Here is a 12,013-nt window from a genome sequence, read left to right as displayed (position 1 = left end):
TTCATGATCTATGCTGTAAATATCCGTATTAGTTTTCTGGGGCTGCCATAACCAATCACCACAAACTTGGCTTAAGACAACAGAAATTTCTTCTCTCATTGTTTTGGAGGCTACAAGTTCAAAATCAAGGTGTTGACAGGGTTGCTTCCTTCTGGAGATTCTGAGGGAGGATTCCAGGCCTGTCTCCTGGCTTGTAGTGGCCGCTGGCAGTCCTTGGTTTGTGACTACATCACTGCGATCTCTCCATTCACAGAGACTTCTCTGTATGTGTCTAACCTTGCAGTGCCTCTCTCTTGAAAGGGCATTGGTGACGGCATTTAGGACCATGGATAATTCAAAGCAATCTCATCTCAAATCTTTAACTTAATTACATTCTTGGAGCCTCTTTTACAAAAAAAGTGAACATTTACAATTTCCAAGGTTGAGGACTTGTCATATCTTTGAGTGGCCATTAGGCAACGTACTATAATAATTTATACGAAATGCTATTGAACCCTTAATGTTTTTGGTGTTAAAATACTCAGTAGTGACGACAGAGTTCAACTCTTTACACTGAATGTACCAAGATTTACATTTGGTAGACTTTGAATAAAACGTGGTTTTTTTTATAGAATAAAGTAAATCTTTTCTGAGGAGGCCCCTTACATGTTTATCATCTGACAGCTAGTTCTGGAAGTAGAAAAGATTCCCAAATAACCGATAAGCAAAACCATAAGCTTTCTTTGACTAACTGCCTTTCACCTTCTCTTGCAAGTGCTGTCCGCAAAGCTTAGGATGTTGTAAATAATAGCAAGGGGCAAAGATTGTATTATCAAAGATTTCATAATCTTCATGAGGCATTCACCAGCCGTGGATAGAATGCTCAACCTCTCTGTCTTGCTAAAAGGGTGAACTCCCCATTGATTTCAAGGACACTTTGCTTGGCTGGGAGACGTTAGCATTTATTATCAACCTATGTGTCATCAACATGCACTAACGAAGTCCTCACATAGACTGCAAACAGGAACAAGTCCTGGAATGGAGGATGGTATGCTTGGTAGGTACCCTGAGGTATCCACATATTTTAACACAAATATAAATTAAATCCAATTACAACTGTTATGAAAATAGGTCATTTGATTAAATTTGCTTTATTATTTATTTATTTATTTATTTATTTATTTATTTATTTTTATATGCATAGACTCAGCTGATGCATGATTCCACACTGGAGGATATTTTGACTGCAACTGGGAATGGTGTAGAAGATTTTCACATGCATAATGCATTCATTGCACTTTCATAATATATTCATTGCGCTTTCAACTCAACTATTTATTAATTTTCCTAGAGCTCTTCTCTCAAAATATTTCTATTCCTATTCAAGGATGATAATGAAAATGTAGTTTTTGAACAGAGAATATTGCTTTTGTGGCAACAATTTTGATTGACTAGACAAAAAAAGGAAGAAGCAAAGAGTTCAACGAGAAAGATGTGTTAATTCAGACAAGAGATAGCTTGGATGAACCAGTCATTTCACTAGAGATTGAGGGGAAAGGGCACACTTTAGAGATAAAGCAGAAGGAGAAAAAAAATGAAACATGCTGAACACTTGTGATAAGGGTAAAGAGAAATTACATGGTGGGAGGGATAAATTAATTCATATATATTTTTAGCTCATTTGTCTTTGCTAAGGCCAGACTTAGAATTTGGCTCTCTTCTTTAAATTCTTGAATCAGGTCAAGCTGCCAGGCTCAGAATACTCATAGTTAACGGCTGCTCATGGCAGTCTTTCCTTTTAAACAGTATAGGATAAATAACTCACTTCGATAAGAGTACCAGTTAACAGCAGTATCACTTAAGAAGCAATCCAGCAGTATTTACTATGTCAATGATGTTCTGATTTCCTTAAAGACCACAAAATGAGAACAATGATGAGTAAGTAAGTAAATAAGATGTTGCTGATTGTTACCATTGAAGTATGATTTTCGGTGACTCAGATTTAAAGTGAAACCAGGGCTATTAGCCATAAAGAATTTGGGGTATCTGTTTGGCAGTGCCTCAGTTCTTACAGAGACACGACAAGATTTGAAGACTGAGTTGGCACATAAGTAACTTCTTGCTTCAGTGTCCCCTCCTATCACCATTTATTTTCACACATTCCATATTTCTCATGATACAATAGGAGAACCTATTTTCTGGTTTGCTTTCATGTTGAAGGAAGGTCTGGTGAATTGATTTAGTCATTCTGCTAACGACCTCCTTTCAGAAACTCTATTTGGAAATGGCATTCCCATACTGAGCGATTCACCAGATTGGTCTGGTCATTGATAATATGTCTTTTCTTCCAAAGGGCGGGTGGGAGTGATCTATGAGGAAGAGATCTTGATGCATATGTTATATATTGGCAATCAGCATGCCGTTAGATTAAGAGAAATACTTTGGCCTCTTTGAGTAGCCAACTTCTAAAGTATAGCATTCAGAGAATTAAAATAAGAATCTGGGATTCTAGGTTTTAATTCTGTGTCTGTTACTAATTAACTGTGGTCTTAAGCAAATTATTTTCTTCTTTCACACTTACAAAATGGAGATAATAATGAATACCTTAAGTACTTCATAGAATTACTGGGAAGAACATATGTGTTTGTGGGTGTGCATAAGCACTTTGAAAATTATGAGAATTGTACCAATGTAATTCTTTCTAAATAACATTGAATACTTGTTTGGAGAAAAGAATACTTATATTTGTATATATATATATATATATATATATAAAACAAGACACACATATATGGGAACACTGTTGTTTATTTTTCTTTCTCCTGGCCTCTGTTCCATGCACATTAGGCTATGACTTCATTTAAGTAGTTCCATCTGGAACAAAAAGTAAAGAAAAGTTAAGGAAGTAATATCATGCCTTCTCAATCTTCCAGACCGCATTTCCCTAGAGTTCAGGGTCTGGTATGCCTGGGAATAGTTTACAACATTCTATACCTAAAAAAAAAAAAAAAAAAAAAATTCATTCCTCCAAGAATATGAATTCCTCTGGAAGAGGCATCCAGAGCCAATATCCAGCATGTTTAGAAAAACACCTAATGCATGTCTCTATTACTGGAGTAGCCAGCCGAAACTCTGCTGTGTTGGTCTTTATGGGAAACATGTGCAAAGAAGATGCTAATTACAGAGCACTCACAGAGTAGTGAAAGGTTGAATTTGCTTCCCCCATATTAGACATTGAGAAGCAGTAGAACAAATTTAACTCATGGGCCCCCTAGGCAGAAATTTTGCCCGTATTGGGTACAAATTTCCATCAAAGAGCAACTTCCTCCTCTGGAGTCTCCTCTCACATAAGCGTTGTTTGCTGCTCTCTGAGCAATGTTAGAGTCCATTCTGAAAGCTCTTCTCTGAGCATTAGTGTGTCTCCAGTATAAAACATGTTTAAAGGTTTTTATTTATTTATTCATGAGAGACACACAGAGAGAGGCAGAGACACAGGCAGAGGAAGAAGCAGACTCCTGGCAGAGAGCCCCATGAGGGACTTGATCCTGGGACTCTGGGACCACGACCTGAGCGGTAGACGCTCAACCACTGAGCCACCCAGGGGTCCCTAGAACATTTTTTTAATGGAGAGTCAGACTTTGTTGAATCATTCAGATATCTGATGCACATGATGTGAGGTGGTATTTTTGATGGTTTGCAGATGGTGTAAAAAACATCACAAATATCCCCAGTCGGGAAGATAACACATGCATGTACACGGAGTCCATGGGTGCACCCATTGTATGGTAGAGAGGAGAGGGAGGAAACGAAACAAAAAAAGGAAAAAGAGAAAGAGAGAGAAAGAGAAAGTTCTGAGTCATCATCAAGGGCCGCAGATGGCTCTCTTTGGAGTCCATGCCATTGGCAGTGTGTGCCTGGTGTTGACAGGGCCCCACACGGATCCGTGGAAATGACCCTTGCTCTAGTATGGTGAGATCTTCCCACTCAGAAAGGATGAACAAATTAGCAAGTGAATGGAGAATAAAGTTAATTTTCTTATTAGACGCAGCATGTCTTTAGCTGCTAACTAAATGCCAGGACTGGCACTGTTTCATAACTCAAAATATGTACCTCAAGTAAAAATGACAGGATCCAGGAAATGGTACAAGGCATGAGGGAACTCCAATGTGAATATCGTTAAGGACACTTAACATTTTAAAAGGAAAAAGGAGATGGCAAATATTCTTTAAAAGGTCAATAACATGTTCCCCCATATGTAATCATTATATCATCTGATGCAAAATCTGCCTCAAATCCCTTTCTCTGGCAATAGTGTTGACGTGTATACGGTTTCAAAATTCCGTGCTGATTTAAATTTCATGACTTAGTAATTATTAGTAATTTGCATTCTATACATTTTCTAATAAAAACATAAGTTTTAGAGCATGCTTGAACTCTTTTAACCATTCCAATTTTTGTAAGAAACTGTAGAGTCTCAGCCTGAAGTTTCTAAAGTGTGATCATTTACAACTTTCCATGGAATAGCCTTTGATTAATTGTACTACTACAATGCCCGGGTGGTTAAAATAACATAGATAGCAAGTCCAAATAATATTTTAATTTTTATCTTGAAAGCGATACATTTCTTTATTTAATCAGCCACTAATAACTGCTAAAGCAAGTACTTATCTTAAGCTACAAACTCTTAGTTTTTCTATAACTGAACTTAATTTTTTTTAAGCCCTCATCCTGCCTGGTAATGGGACATTTTCCCTAAAGTTGCACCTCTATTATAGGAGGCTTACAAGGTGCCAAGGCATTACAAATTGACCCGAACCAATTTCCTCTCTGTAGATAATGACAATCTCCCAGGAAATTTAATTCCAGGGTTTGAAAAGAAAGTAAGTCTCAGATCAAATTCCACTGTACACACACACACACACACACACACACAGAGCATGAGTGAGCACGTGTGAGCACTGGCTATTAAACCTCTATGAGTTAGCAGGTATACACAGTTTGTAAAGCTGTTTTTGCAAGCTTCAATGGGTCCTAGTTCTCTGTTTTCCATTTTTCAGTGTGTTCTTACCACTCATATGAAAGGTGCCCTAAAGCAGATGTGATAATCTTCCAGTGGCATGATTCCAGGACCTTTTCTATTGTCAGCAAGTGTCAACATTTGTGAAGGATCTGAGACTTATCCAACTTGCCATCTCACGTGTTAGTCTACCACAGTTTTGTGAATCCTGACAGAAGACATGAGATTCTCCGAGTAGAGACAAAGGACAGCTATTACGGACAATAGCAATGGTGAGAACCTTGACACCGATTCTCTGAGCCCCAGTTCTCACAGGCCTGTGTGGAGAGGGCCAGATTATATAATCAGGTACATTATAGGAGAGTAAACCTGAGTTTAGAGAAATCTGAATCTCTTAATTGAATAGGAAAGCCTGACTACTTTATGTGCTGGAGAAAGAAAGATACGATCTTTTTCTTTCAAAGCTGTAGATAGAGGTTTGGCAAGTGTTTTTTATAAAGGGCCAGAGAGTGAGTATTATAGGCTTTGTTGGCCAAATAGCTTCTTTGGCTTTTGTTCGTTTGCTTGTTTTATGACTCTAACAATTTAAAGACTACTTTTAACTCACAGAACCTGCAAAAAATAAGCTGAATTAGGGCCACTGGCCATTGTTAGCTGACTCCTGCTTTAAAAACAAAATAAAACAACAACAACAAAAACAAAAGAACCCACTGCCAACAGTCTAAGGGAGAAACCCCTCTTTATCATCCTAGGCTGTTCCTGATGCAATTAACCTTGAAAAGGTAGTGCAGAACAAGGACAGTGAGTACCTCTCTTCAAAGACATGCAGAGACCTGAAAGGCCCTTGGAAAATTATCTCCAAATAATATTCACTCCTCTTTTCTACACTATCTTGGTTTCTGGTGAATTTTCCCATGAGTTCTCCACTTCATCAGTAACTTTGATTAATCTAACCTACAGAGGCTGGGACAAAATTTGTTCAGGTGTCTTGCATGGCATTTAAATCAGACTCTTACCAAAATGACTCCAAGCAAGCAACGATGAGAGTATATCTAAAATATTTTATTCAATTTACATTCTGTAATAGATTTACTGTCACCAAAAAAAGTATGTTTCTAACATTCCTCATGCTAATTTCACCAATGAAAACCCATTTTTGAGTCTACCATTAGCTCAATATCTAGTGTGATCATAGATAACAATGATTGGAGTGTTTATAATAATCACCTCAATAGATAGTGGCTTTTTTTTTTTTTTTTTTTGGTATAATGCTAGCTGACTACTCCTGGGATGAAGATTCTTAATTGGAATGCTGGCTGCACCTAAAATATCAAAATGTCCATGCTTAACTATTGTAATGAAAATTACAGATATCCTAACACTGGGTTCAGAGGTGGCACCTGGATTTTGCCATTATCTTTTGTCTGTGCAGGCATTTGCTGAATTCTATGAGACTGAGCAATCATCAGTAATTAGTCTGTACAGGTACATCCATTTCCCCAACCACAAAGCCTCTCAGGGTCCACCGTCTCTCAATTATTTTGATGTCCTCTTGGAGTGGCAGAGAACTCTTACTTATACCTGTTCTACTTTTGGGTCTAGAAGAAATAACTTTTGACTAATGTCTGGGCTGTATCAATATACATGGGAGCTCTATGACATCATTTCAGGCCCATCTGCCAAGACAACACCCTCAGTCATTGATATTCTAGTGCTCCTGTGCTATGCAGAAGCTGGAAGATTCTGGAATTTTGCTGTTTCTTAGACACTCTCTGTGAGAATTATAGGACACTTTAGTTTTCAGCTAACTGTCTACTCTCATGGTAGGTGGGTTGACAGGACTCAAGCACTTTTCAGAGACACATACAAAAGCCTTACTCTGTTGTTAAATCTCTAATCTTCTTTCCTCTTTTTCAGCATCATCTCAGTCACCAGAGAAGGGCTTTCCAGTAGAATTTTCTGTGATGATGGACATTTACATTTGTGCTACCCAATATAGTAGCCAATGCAACATTTGACTATTGAGCATTTGAAAGGCAGCTAGTGTGACAAAGTAACTGGATATTAATTTTATTGAGTTTAATTAAGTTAAATTTAAATAGCCACAAGTGACTAATGGCTGCTTTATTGGGTAGTGCAGCTCTAGATTTTGTATATAATTTAACAGGAATTAATTGATAAGAATCAATCAATTAGGGAATCCCTGGGTGGCTCAGCGGTTTAGGGCCTGCCTTTGGCCCAGGGCATGATTCTGGGGTCCTGGGATTGAGTTCCACGTCGGGCTCCCTGCAGGGAGCCTGCTTCTCCCTCTGCCTGTGTCTCTGCCTCTCTCTCTCTCTGTGTCTCTCATGAATCAATAAAATCTTTAAAAAAAAATCAATCAATTAGCAGGAAGAGAAGCAAACTTCCTAATACACATTCTCTAGGCTTCAATTTTTTTTTATGCCCTAAATTATTTTTATTTTAAAGTTACGAATTCTCTCTTCCCACAAGCAGCCTGAGGTGACCTCTGAAAATGGTTTGCTACTTGCTGGACCCAGAAAACCCTACAAAATCATGCAAGTCAAGAGGTTCAAATATTCGTGTTCACTTTAAGAACACACATGAAACTGCCCAGGCCATCAAGGGTATGCATATCCGAAAAGCCACCAAGTATCTGGAAGATGTCACTTTGCAGAAGCAATGTGTGCCATTCCATCGCTACAATGGTGGAGTTGCTAGGTGTGCGCAGGCCAAACAGTGGGACTGGGCACAGGGTTGGTGGCCCAAGCAGAGTGCTGAATTTTTACTGCACATGCTTAAAAATGTGGAGAGTAATGCTGAACTTAAGGGTTTAGATGTAGATTCTCTAGTCATTGAGCACATCTAGATGAATAAAACCCCTAAGATGCAACAGAGAACTTACAGGGCCCATGGCCAGATTAATCCATACATGAGCTCTCCCTGCCACATCGAGATGATTCTTACTGAAAAAGAGCAGATTGTTCCTAAACCAGAAGAGGAGGTTGCACAGAAGAAAAAGGTATCCCAGAAGAAACTGAAGAAACAAAAACTTATGGCCCTGAAGTAAATTCTGCATAGAATAAATGCAAATTTAAAAAATTAAATAAATAAATAAATTAATTAATTAGTTAGTTACCGAAAGTACCAGACTCAGATGGGCACACTGGTAAATTCTACCAAGCATTTTAGGAAGAAATTATACTAATTCTTCGAATCTTCTGTAAAGGATAGAAGAAGAAGGAATACTTCTTAACTCTTCCAATGAGGCCAGCATTACCTAATACTAAAATCAGCCAAAGGAATTACAAGAATACTACTGACCAATATCTCTCATAAACATAGATGCAAGTATTAACAAACAGAATTGAAAAAAAAAGTATGAAAAGAATTATACACTATAACAAGTGGAATTTATCCCAAGTATGCAAGTCTGGTTCAACAGTCATAAATCAGTTAATATAATCCATCACATGTACAGACTGAAAAAGAAAAATCACATGATCATATCAATGGATACAGAAAAAGATTTGATGAAAATCCAATACCCGTTCATGATAAAAACTCTCAGTAAACTAGAAATAAAGTGGAGCTTTCTCAATGTGACAAAGGCTATCCTCAAATATCTTAAGGCTAACATTATAGGTAATGGTGATAAATTCATAACTTTCCCACCAGGATTGGGCACAAGGCAATGATGTGTCTCTTAGCACCTATTTCAACATCATACGGGAAGTCTTGCTAATGCAGTTAAACAAGAAAAAGAAAAGGAAAATGTATACAGATTGGGAAGGAAGACCTAAAACTGTCTTTGTTTGCAAAGGCCATGATCGTCTGGGCAGAAAATCCAAAAGAATTGACAATAAAACTCCTGGAACTAATAAACAATTATAACAAATTGGAGATTACAAGATTAATATACAGAAGTCAATTGCTTTCCTACATTACTAACGATGAATAAGAGAAATTTGAAATTAAAAACACAGCACCCTTTATAGTAGTGACTGCCCAATTAAATACTTAGGTGTAAATCTAACAAAGTATATATTACATGTTTGAAGAAAACTATGAAATTCTAATGAATGAAATCAAAGACTTACTTAAGTGAAGAAATATTCCATTTTATGGATAGAAAAATTCAACATTGTCAAGATGTGAGTTCTTCCCAATTTTATGCATGTATATATTCAATATGATTCACATAAAAATCTCAACAGGAATTTTATGGGTAACAAGATGATTCTAAAATTTACATGGAGGAGGCAAAAGACCCCAAGTCCCTTATGACAATATTGAAGAACAAGATTGGAGGACTGATGCCACCCAACTTCATACCTTACTATGCAGAAGCTATAGTACTCAAGACAGTGTGTATTGGTGAAAGAATGGACCTCTCAGTGGAACAGAATAGAAAGCCCAGTATATAAATATAATAACAAATTATAAATATTATATTATATTATATATATTATATATTATATTATAAATATAATCAACAAAAAAGCAAAATAATACAATGGAGTCAAGATAGAATCTTCAAAAAATGATGCTGAAACAAGTAGATGTCCACTCCCAAAGAAATGAATCTAGACATAGACCTTATACTCTTCACCAAAATTCACTCAAAATGGATCATAGACTTGGATGTAAAACAGAAAACTGTAAAACTCCTAGAAGACAACTTAGGAGAAAATCTCGATGGCTTGGGTATGGTGATATTTTTTTTTAGATATAACACCAAAGACATGATCCATGAAAGAAATATTTGGTAAGCTGGACTGCATTAAAATCAAGAACTTCTGCTCTATCACAAAATACCATATCAAGAGAATTAGAAGATAAGCCATAGACCAGGAGAAAATATTTGCAAAAGACACATCTGATAAAGGACTTATCCAAAATATACAAATAATTCTTAAGGCTCAATAATAATAAAAAAAATCAACAACATGATTAAAAACTGGGTGGAAGACCTTAATGAAAACTTCACCAAAGAAAATACGCAGATGGCAAATGAGAATATGAAAAGATGCTCTACATCATATGTCACCCGGGAAATACAAATTAAAGTGACGATGAGGTACTACTTCACACCTATTAGAGTGACCAAAATCTGGAACACGGACAATACTAAATGCTGGTGAGGGTGTGGAGCAATAAGAACTCTCATATATTGGTGGTGGGAACACAAAACAGTACAACCACTTTGGAAGACAATTCGATGGTTTCTTATAAAACTAAAGATGCTCTTCCCATATGATTCAGCAACTGCATTCCTTGTTATTTGCCCAACAGAGTCGAAAACTTAAGTCCACACGAAAGCCTCAGGAGGAAATTCACAGTAGCTTTCTTCATTAATTGAGTAAATTTGGAAGCAACAAAGATGTCCTGCAGGAGGGGAATGAATAATATACTCAGGTACATCCGGACAGTGGAGTATGATTTAACGCTAACAGGAAATGAGCTAGGAAGCCATGAAAAGACGTGGAGGAAACTTGCATGCAGATTAGTAAATGGAAGAAGCCAATCTGAAAAGGCTACTTGCTGTATGATTCCAACTTTATGACAACCTGGAAAAGGCAACTCTATGGAGACAATTAAAAGATCAGTGGTTGCTGAGATTGGCAGGGAGAGATGCAGAGGCAGAGCATGGAATTTTTGGAGCAATGAAAATATTGTGTACAATATTGTAATGATAGATTGATGTCATGTATTTATTTTTTGGTTCCATAAAATATACAACACCAATATAAGGTAAATTGTAGACTTTGGATAAATACAATGCGTTACTGTAGTTTCATCCTTGGTAAAAAAAAGTACCATTATTATTATTATTATTATTATTTTAGATTTTATTTATTTATTCATGAGAGACACACAGAGAGAGGCAGAGACACAGGCAGAGGGAGAAGCAGGCTCCATGCAGGGATCCTGAGGCGGGACTAGATCCCCCGACCCTGGGGTCATGCCCTGGGCCAAAGGCAGACACTCAACCACTGAGCCACCCGGGTGTCTCAAGTCAGGGGCAACCCTGATTACAAAATTGAAATGTAATTCTTTCCGACTGTTATAACAACGGCACTTTCTTTAGGTCTCAGCTTATGAAAAAACAGTGTGACAGACTGGAAGATTTACTTCTAGGATAAATCATAGAAGAAATAGCATAGTTGCTTACATCTTAATCTTAATCTACCTTTTACTTGCAGTATTACCTTAGGAAAGTTGCTTAATTTTTCAGAATCAGAATTTACCAATTAATAAAAAAGGGGCTAATAATATTCTTCTAAGATGGTTGTGGTATTTCAAATAGAATAAGATATCTGTAGAAAGTATTGTGAATGTCAAAAAACCCCCCAGAAAGTTTAGATATCATTAGCCATTCTTCCTCTTTTTTTTTTTTTTTTAAGATTTTGTTTATTTATTCATGAGAGACAGAGGGAGAGAGGCAGAGACAGAGGCAGAGGGAGAAGCAGGCTCCATGCAGGGAGCCCGACACGGGACTCGATCCCAGGACCCTGGGGTCATGCCCTGGGCCAAAGGCAGATAGATGCTCAACCTCTGAGCCACCCGGGGCTCCTCTTCCTCTGTTTTTGAAACATGATGTGCTCAGTAACTGCCTGGTTTGCATTGGACTATTCAAATTTAGCTTCTAGGAAATATATAATTATACATATTTATACTTAATATTTTATTAAACCATTGATAGTTTTATTCTCTAAATAGTGTATATCAGAATTATAGCATTGTCAATGTGCCACTTTGTGACTGCTGTTTATTTTTAACAGTTACATATGTCTATGGGTGATATCAGCCCCGATCTAACCTGCAGATTATATAATAAATGTTTATTAGAACCTAGGAGTATATGACATATATCCCCATACATAGACACACTGCTCAAAGCACTTTCCTTTTTCAGACTCTTCAATTTATTTGGCCGTTCTAAAAATTTTTTAAAAAATCAAATCTATATCTGAATTTTTTTTTATATATCTGAATTGTTAAGTGTTTTTAAAG

At 37.0% G+C, this 12,013-nt stretch overlaps 1 pseudogene; it reads left to right on the top strand.

Annotated features, from left to right (window-relative positions):
• The first annotated feature begins 7,511 nt into the window (after positions 1-7,511).
• On the top strand, positions 7,512-8,074 carry LOC112658602 (60S ribosomal protein L17-like; annotated as a pseudogene).
• The last annotated feature ends 3,939 nt before the right edge of the window (positions 8,075-12,013 follow it).

The sequence above is a fragment of the Canis lupus genome, chromosome 12 (assembly GCF_003254725.2).
Source record: "Canis lupus dingo isolate Sandy chromosome 12, ASM325472v2, whole genome shotgun sequence".
Classification (NCBI taxonomy): domain Eukaryota; kingdom Metazoa; phylum Chordata; class Mammalia; order Carnivora; family Canidae; genus Canis; species Canis lupus.
This window is presented reverse-complemented; position numbering and strand designations above follow the sequence as displayed.